This window comes from Meriones unguiculatus, chromosome 16, assembly GCF_030254825.1.
Source record: "Meriones unguiculatus strain TT.TT164.6M chromosome 16, Bangor_MerUng_6.1, whole genome shotgun sequence".
Taxonomy (NCBI): domain Eukaryota; kingdom Metazoa; phylum Chordata; class Mammalia; order Rodentia; family Muridae; genus Meriones; species Meriones unguiculatus.
The window spans coordinates 53,797,708-53,806,525 of record NC_083363.1 but is presented as its reverse complement, the minus strand read 5'-3'; the positions used below and the strand labels follow the sequence as shown (position 1 = coordinate 53,806,525).

At 41.2% G+C, this 8,818-nt stretch overlaps 1 pseudogene; it reads left to right on the top strand.

The window, feature by feature from the left end:
• Positions 1 to 7,641: 7,641 nt before the first annotated feature.
• LOC110556202 (large ribosomal subunit protein eL18-like) lies at positions 7,642 to 8,059 on the top strand (annotated as a pseudogene).
• Positions 8,060 to 8,818: the final 759 nt, after the last annotated feature.

The window sequence follows — 8,818 nt, the reverse complement described above, 5'->3', positions numbered from 1 at the left end:
TTGGTGTAGTTTGCTAAGGACAAACATGGGGAGTTTCTTCCGAATGAACCAAATGAACCATTGAGTATAGAATCTCCATGGCTGGGCGCTGCTATCCAGGTCTTCTGGATTTGACAAAGCCCCTGCCACTCACTATCCGGCTTGCCTCTCTCTCCTCCTCAGCCAGGGTGTTTAATTTGCAGCATGCTTTGTGCCAGAGACTCAGCCAATCCTTGCCAATCCTCTTCTCTTAGAACCATTTCTCCCAGAATCTGAAATAGCCATTATTCCATGGGAAAATGTCTGTGGAAAATTATAAAATGCTTTTTTATGTCAGAGGAAACAGCTATCAAAGGTGGGTTACGGGTGAGGATGTAGTTTTTCATGTTTATCTGTTTACTTACAGAGATGAACACAACACAGAGAGCAGCTTGTGGGAATCAATTTTTTTTCTTCATTGTGCAGGTCTCAGGGATTGAATTGGGGTCCACCAGGCTGGGTGCGAGTGCCTTTCCTCTCTGAGCCATCTCACACGCTCACATCTCCCAGGGATCGTTTAAGAGTCAAATCCTTCCTTTAGATCAGTATGTCGTTTCTCATGGGAGCTTGCTGTCTTTTTTTCATCTTCTTTACCATATTTCACAAATCACCTCTCCCCAATGTGGAGTCACGAGTTTCTTTACTATCCTTTCTTGAGCTCTGAATTTCAGATTTATGTCCATTTTCCTAAATGTAAGTCCTGCTTTAAACAAATTTACAAGTAATGTTTTACGGAGACTCGGTGTGAGATTATTCATTATTTGAAAGAATTTTTCTACAATTGTGTAGTCATTGTTTTACACTAGTATAATCAACTCTTCTTCTTTTGTTTCTTTTGTCTTTCCACTGGTATCTTTGTCTTTCTTCTCAAGTCTATGAATTTCAGTATCTTTTCATTTTATCAACTGTCTTTCTTTCTTTTTCCTTTTCCAGTGTCTCTAATCAAATAGTAAGGGCCTATGAGGTGGTCCTTACTATTTTACACACACACAAACACATGCACAACTAAAATGCAATAAAATTTTAATCAAACCATGACTTAAAATTCAAACATGCAATTTGTAATAGATGTGTTCTTATTTTCAAAAATAGATATAGGAAAAGCTTTTCTTTTTTTTTTCTTAACCCTTAAAGAACTAAGTTATGCTTGTTTACTCATTGAGTTGCACTTTCTTTCTAACTTCATTTAAATCCTAATAGGAATTCTCTTTGCAAATTTTATTTTTTAACATTGTATTTGTGTATTCATTCTGTGTATTTATACATGTACACACATGTGTTAGCACATGTATGGGAGTCCAGAGGCGGAGTTTGTTTTCTTACAATATGGGTCCTGGGAATTGAACACAGAGCAGAAGGTCTGGCCACAAGTGACTTTACCCACTGACCCTCTGCCCAGCCCACTACATAGATTTCAATAACTTACTTAGTTTATAGAATCGCGATGAAGTAAAAAAAAAAATCATATGCAATGCTTTTAGATATAGTCATTATTTATGTGAAACACCAAAGTCTAAATGCCTCGACTTCTATCCAGAGCCACACCTGTTCTTTAATTCTCCAAACAAGAACTAATCTTATTTCTAATATTCAAGATAACAGAAATAATGTAAGACACAGAGTTTGTGTATCCTAGTAAATAAATCTGTAAACAGTCAGATTTTATTAAGCTGCCTATTTATTCCTTACAAGAGTTTGCATTTCACATCAGAGCGTTTGTTGTGACACCACAACAATGCATCGAGCGAGAGAAGCCTTTGCTCCGGGGTTCTCATGGCCAGTTGCAGCATCCTCACTGGTCAGGCGTGACTCTGCTATGCTTGCTGGCTCTGGGCTGCACTTCTCAGCATCCGAGAAATGGTCTACCCTGTGTTATACACAGACCTCTCCCTCAAGCTGCACTGCAGATTATTTCAATCAACGGTCCCTTCCATGTCTATCCCCACTAGCTGGCTATTTAACTGCTAAAATAAATTGCATTTTTCAAAATTTTTCATCTCAGTTTTACCAGTTATTCTAATGTGCAGTTTAATGAAAGATTTTGTGGCAATGCATTATGATAAAAATATCTTCTAAGAGACGGGAACATTTGCTGGACCTCCCAGGCAGAGTTAATAATGCACCTTGAGGTAATTTAACACTAGAGACGGCTATCCTACTGTGTACTCAGCCTGTTTGTTTAACCTGTTTTTGAAAGAATAATGTAACAACCAATCTTGCTTACCTTGGACTTCCCATGTAATCAGCTTTTACAACCTAGCCTAACGCATAGCTGTGATCTTAAATTATGTGCTCTCCCATGCCCCTGAACCAGACTAAAACAAGCAAGATCTGATAATTATTTGCTGAAAACAGCAAAAATAGAGGTTGAAATACCCTTCTAAAATTAATACCCTTCATAAATGTTGAACACAACATTGGATATTTCATAAACATTGATGTTGTCTTGGTCAGTTGGAGCCGGTGACTCAGTCTATTGAAGATTTCTGTAAAGTATCCCATTCCTTCCTCATGTGCTGTTTTCTGTGATGTCCAAAACCCTTTGTTAGAGACAGAGGGACAGACACAGAGGTGGGGACAGATTCACAAGACCACCTTCAGAGAGGCACAGTTTCAGACTCAACAGAGAGACAGAGGATGGAAGACACAGGAACCATGAAATAAGAATTCAAATCTGAACTCACTCTTGGTTAAGTGACACCGAGGAGGAAGTGCTTTTATTTTGTTCCTTAATGTGATATATTATTGGTGACTCAGAGGTAATCACTAACATGTTTACCCCACACATTCTTTTCAAACCACCTTTTTCAAAACTAGGCACAGTATCCTAGAAGGAACTGAAAAATTGTAAATATCTAATATTTTTGTAGTATAATTTGGATGACCCTATTATGAAAAACTAAGAAAAGTTATTAAAACAGGATTACCTTACAGTAATCTTTAAGAAATAATAATAATCTTTAAAGTCTCATTTCAGGAAAATGATGAACATTTTTAATGCACTATAATAGTATATTCTCTTAGAAAGATAACTGAGATCATCAGTTCAGTGGGTGTCTCTGCAAACACCATGGCCAGAGGTGTGGATTCAGGTGAGGCAAGAAGGAAGTCTGGTTCCACAGGACTAAGTAGCCAATGTTGATTCAAAGCTTAAGAGTCTAACCACGGGTAGTTTATTTCAGGAATATTTAAGTACAGCACAGTTTAGAAAAAATGAATTCCTAATGATAACTAATTAATTAATCCCTTGTGCACAGCAAGCTTAAGGCATGATTACATGGAAGCTCTTGTAAAGTGCAAGTGACGTCTCCCATTTCTGGGATGATGGCACTGTAGATTGGCTGATACAAACATAAAAGTCTGCAGAGCTGGTGTGACCTGGTCATGCATATAGCACAGAGGTCACCAGGCTACTCATCACATTCATTCCCAGCCGTCTGGGTGGAACACAGGTTACACATCTCTCCTTTTGAAGAGACAACCCTGTGTGTTTAACATTCCTGGTTTCCCCAGAATTCATCTGTGAGCACAAGATGCACCATGCCTCCTACAAGTGCGTATCTGTGCATCAGCCAAGAGCTTATCAGCTATTAGGATGAGATGGGAAGGGATTCAGGTTCTCAAATGCAGCATCAAGGCAGGAGAGATGGTTTAGCAGCTAAGAGCCTGTGCAAAAGGACTAGAGTTCGGTTCCTAGCACCCATGATCAGGCATCTCAGAGTCGCTCCAACATCTTCATCCAGCTTCGGAGGGCAGTAGGCTCACAGGCAAAAACCTACACTCAGACGCACTATCAAAACAAAATGTACCATGTAAGAATATGTGAGTTCATATAAAAGTGGAGACATTTGCTAATCCTTGTGCCTTTGCCCTTCGAAAACATAAAGTAGCATGCAGGTCTTAAAACACTCTTGAAATAACAAAATCAGTTACTTTTTATAAATTTTCTACACATATTTTATGCCGTTAGAAAGTTAGTAGCCCTTTCCCAGTTCATTGACTCATTCCTTCAAGCATAGCTTCAGTCCACTGCAGGCACAGCTGAAAGCTACACTCCTGGCCAGCTCGAAGGCAGCTTCTGCAACCATCTGCTGTGCCTTATTGGATGCATTACCGGTACGCAGCCAAATCCATGACGTGGCTGTGGTTTAAAAGTCTTCCTGTTACCTAAAATTAGTTTCCTAGAGGAGAAAGCAAACATTAGTCAGTGATTTGAGCTATGCATAAAAGTAACAGATTGTCAATAAATCTGTTTTCAGCATTTTTCATTCACTTTGTTCAACACCGCTTGCATTCAGGGAGCTGAATCAGTCAAATGATTATAGCCACTGAGTCACAAGACAGAAGAGTGGAGCCTTTCCCCACTGTGAGGTGGCAGCACATGGGAAGACTGTTCAACTCAGGCGCTTCTCTTGCCAAAACTTTGTAATCCAGCCTTGATGAGACCTGATAAGCTAGTATCAGATAGAAAGGGAGGAGGTCCTCCCTTATCAGAGGACTAGGAAAAGGGAATAGGGGGAGAAGAAGGAAGGTAGGTGGAACAGGGTGGATAGGATACAAAGTGAATAAATGGTAATAAATAAATATATAAATTTAATTTAATTTAAAAAAAAAAACTTTGTAATCTAATAGAATCGATCCAGAGAAGAGTGACTGAAATGATTAAAAATATAGGATTTGTTTTAGGAGAACAGATTGCAGAGACTGAAGTTTACCAAGTGCCAACAAGGGGAAACAGTTTGTTGTTTACGACGAAGTTACTGCTTTCTGATGAATTATTGAACAGGACTGGAAGAGCGAAGGATGTGAATTAGGTAACGGCTTCAATCTCGCCTTTCATTGTAGTGGAGTGTGGGAGGAGAATATGCGATCTCAGTGGTTCTGATTTGGTTCCCTGTTTATGTATGTGTTACAATGTAAATGTACAAAGTCCATGCCCACTTGGCAGTGACAGGTGAAGAAATTAGATAACGACAATCCAGACAGGACAAAGGGGATACTTGACTCATAAGGCAAATCCACAGAAGAGAACAGTCTTTCCCTCACTTACAAAACTGTGTTTTAGTCCACCATACAGCCGTAACAACGGTGAAAGGAGAACGCGTCTACATGATCTTTCCCTGACTCTGTTTACAGTCATTTTAACTTAGCATTGTCAGAGGTTATGTGTATATCTTACATATTCCTGCATTTATCACGAAAATGCACAATGTAAATGAAGTGTGCTATACATATAGAAACATGACATTCTTAATAAGACATGTAAGAAACTCCCAACCATATATAATTACTCAGAAACTGTTTAAAAAAAAAAACAAGATATATTTTAGGGGGAAAATGTCATCAAAACATTTTAATACCTTCTTTTATAACTCTTAATTTGACAGGACCTTCATATGGAAGAAAAAAGAAACTGACATATGTGTACGACAGAATGCATGTACCCACTGGCACACACACACCAAACACACCATTAACTGATCAGTCAATCAATGCAATAAAAGGAGGAGGAGAAGGAAGAAAATAAGAAAAAAAAAAGAAGAGATAAATGTTCCTGATCAGCTTTATTTTATTTTTTATTTCAGTCCAGAACTCCAACAATGGGAAGGTGTTCCACCTAAAGATAATGTGTGTCTACATGTCCCAATTAACCTAATCTAGATAATCCCTCCAGGGTATTCACAGAGACTAGCTTAACCTATGTACTCCTTCACAGTATGCCCAGAGGCTTGTTACTTAAGTGGTTCTAGGTCCTGTCAAGTTGACAGTCCAAACCATCCCGGATGAGGTAGAGGTCTTTCGAACCCCTTCAAAACAGCTGTCTGCTTTTCAAGCTATTGTTAAAAACAATGATGAAAATCCCAACAGTTCTTTCTTATCAATAAAGACTCAGGAGCCAGATGCTGAGTTAAAAACCTGCTAGCTCGAAAAGGCAGAGAAGGTTAGCCTTCCTTCTCAGCTCAGGTCTTGATGGTAAAAACCCAAAAGGCTACAACTGACAGCCCAGCAGGAAAAAGCCAAAAAAAACAAGGCCAAAGGCTTGCTAGTTCTGAGCCCCAAAAGCCAGAGAGCTGAGGAGCTGAAGCCTAAGCTCTTCTCCACCCTGTCTTAAATACACTCAACTTAAAGTCCCTCCTGCTCTTTAATCTCTGTCAGCTGGTTTCTAGCTCCACCTCTTAACCTAAGGTTAACTTTATTAGATCTGGTGTACAGAGAACTCTTGGATTAAAGGTGTGTGCTAGGGCTTGTTGAACCACACAGTAATCACCTGTTTACAATAAACAACTTTCTTAGATTAAAGGGGTGTGTTAGGGCTCAACCAAGCCAAACAATAAACAGGGTTTTACAGTTCACAATTTTGAGGATCACAATAGAATCAAATGTCTTACAACAACAAGCCTTCTTTTTGTCTTTTGGAGGACTGAATCCTAGACCTTTGAACATGGCTCACACTAAATCACAATCCCAGCACAGCATAGGTATTTGAAACCAAAAGAGAGAGGAAACAAGCCATAGATAACTTGGAATATGATTTTTTTTAAATACCATAATTTTTAGAAAGACATCATTGAAACTAGGTTATTCAAATTTTCCTCTCCATGTATATATTAAAAGTATAAAGTCTTCCAATTTATTCAGTTTGATTCAAAGTCTACATAAGAATTCCCGATGGTGAGTGCTCTCTGTCACGAACAATTCCACATTTGGCTAAGGCTGAGGATCTGGCTTGCTTCCATGTATGTGGACCTATCTGCATTGCCCATGTGGCACGCCTGGGTTGGCTACCCAGAGGCTATTTAAGCTGTGGGCTGGCTTTCCCCAGGGTCAGATGATTGTTCAAGGTTCCTGAATAAACTGCATTGAAAAAAAAAAAAAAAAAGATCTTGCTATCCAGTTATGGTGGGCAACAAAATACAATGGCAATGATCTGTTTTGTTCTCAGGGTTGGGGGAAGGGATCCTAGGGCCAGTCATAGCATTTTGTCACATTCGTTTTTTTATTTACAAAAACTTATAAGATCTGGAGAGGACAGGAACTCCACAAGGAGAGCAACAGAACCAAAAAATCTGAGCACAGGGGTCTTTCCTGAGACTGCTATTCCAACCAAGGACTATGCATGGAGATAACCTAAGACCCCTGCACAGATGTAGCCCATGGCAATTCAGTATCCATGTGGGTTTCATTGCAATAGGAACAGGGATTGTCTCTGACATGAACTGATTGGCCTGCTCTTTAATCATCTCCCCCTGAGGGGGAAGCAGTGTTACCAGGCCACAGAAGAAGATAATGCAGCCACTCCTGATGAGACCTAATTGACTAGGACCAAAAGGAAGGAAAAGAAGTCCTCCCCTATCAGTGGACTTGGGGAGGGGTATGCATGCAGAGGGTGGAGGAAGGGAGAGATTGGGACGGGAGGAGGGAAGGAACCATGGGGGGGATACAAAGTGAATAAAGTGTAATTAATAAAGAATTTAAAAAACTTATAGTAATAAAAAAAAAGAATTAAATAAGGGCATTCTGGGCCTGGCCTGGCAGGAGGTACCGTCATGGGGGTTGACATTCCACCACAAGGACCAAACAACGGTTTGGCACAAGGAGCCCAAGGGCCAGGACATCTACCTGTGGCTGCTGGTCATGCTGTACAGGTTTCTGGCCAGATGAACCAACTCTGCCTTCATTCAGGGTGTGCTGAAAAGGTTATTCTTGAGCCGAGCTAACTGGCCACCTCTGTCCCTGTCACGCATGATCCTGGAAGTGCCCAAGCTGAAAGTGTGTGCACTGCGAGTGAGCAGCCATGCCTGAAGTCGCGTTCCTCAAGGCTTGGGGTAAGATCCTCACCTTTGAGCTCCATGCTCCCGTGTGGTCCTCAGAAGGGCCAAGAGGTGTACTGGCATTTTGGCAAGGCCCCAGGAACCCCACACAGCCAAATCAAACCCTACGTCGGTGCTCCAAGGGCCGGAAGTTCGAGCTTGCCAGAGGCCGAGGGACCTCCATCTGGCTCAGTGAGGAAAGCGCCTGCCATGAGCGTGTGAGGACTTGAGTGGGATCCCTGTCTCTCACATCCAGGTGTGGTAGCTGGTGCCTGTAAACAAAGCGAAGATGAGGCTCACGGGGCCGTCCACCCCGCCAAACTGGTGAGTGCTTTTAGATTCACATCTCACTTGTAGTGACACAACGAGTTGGGGTTTCGTGTATTTATTCGTTTATCTGTGTTATGGGGAGGTTACACTGGCCATGGCACACACGTTGCAGGGGTCTAGAATCACATCAGTGAGTTGCTGTTCTCCTTCCACCACATCTGTACCAAAGATGAAGCTGTCAGGATTGGCAATGGGCTCTTTTATGAGCTGAACCGTTTCAGTGACCCCAACAAGATTTGCTTCGGTGTCTGGGCCTGTAGTCCCCTTGATAGAATATTTGAGTATCATATAACAAGCCCTGGGTTTGGGCCCCAGAACCACATAAAGCTAGGAGTGGTGCCATAAGCCTAACACTTGCGAGGTAGGGGCAGGAAGATCATAAATCTTAGGTCATCCCCCCCTGTATAGTGAGTTTGAGACCAATCTGGACTATGTGAGACACTCTCTTAAACAACAAAGCAAAGAGGCAGGAGTAGAGAGATAGGTCAGCTGTTAGGAGGACCTGGGTTCAAATCCCAGTACCCACAATCAGGTGGCTCACAGACACCAGTAATTCCAGGTCCAGGGGAATATGACAACCTCTTTCTTCTACGGTCCCTGCACACATGTGGTATACACTCACATACACATACATGAAAATGGGAAATTTATGTTACATT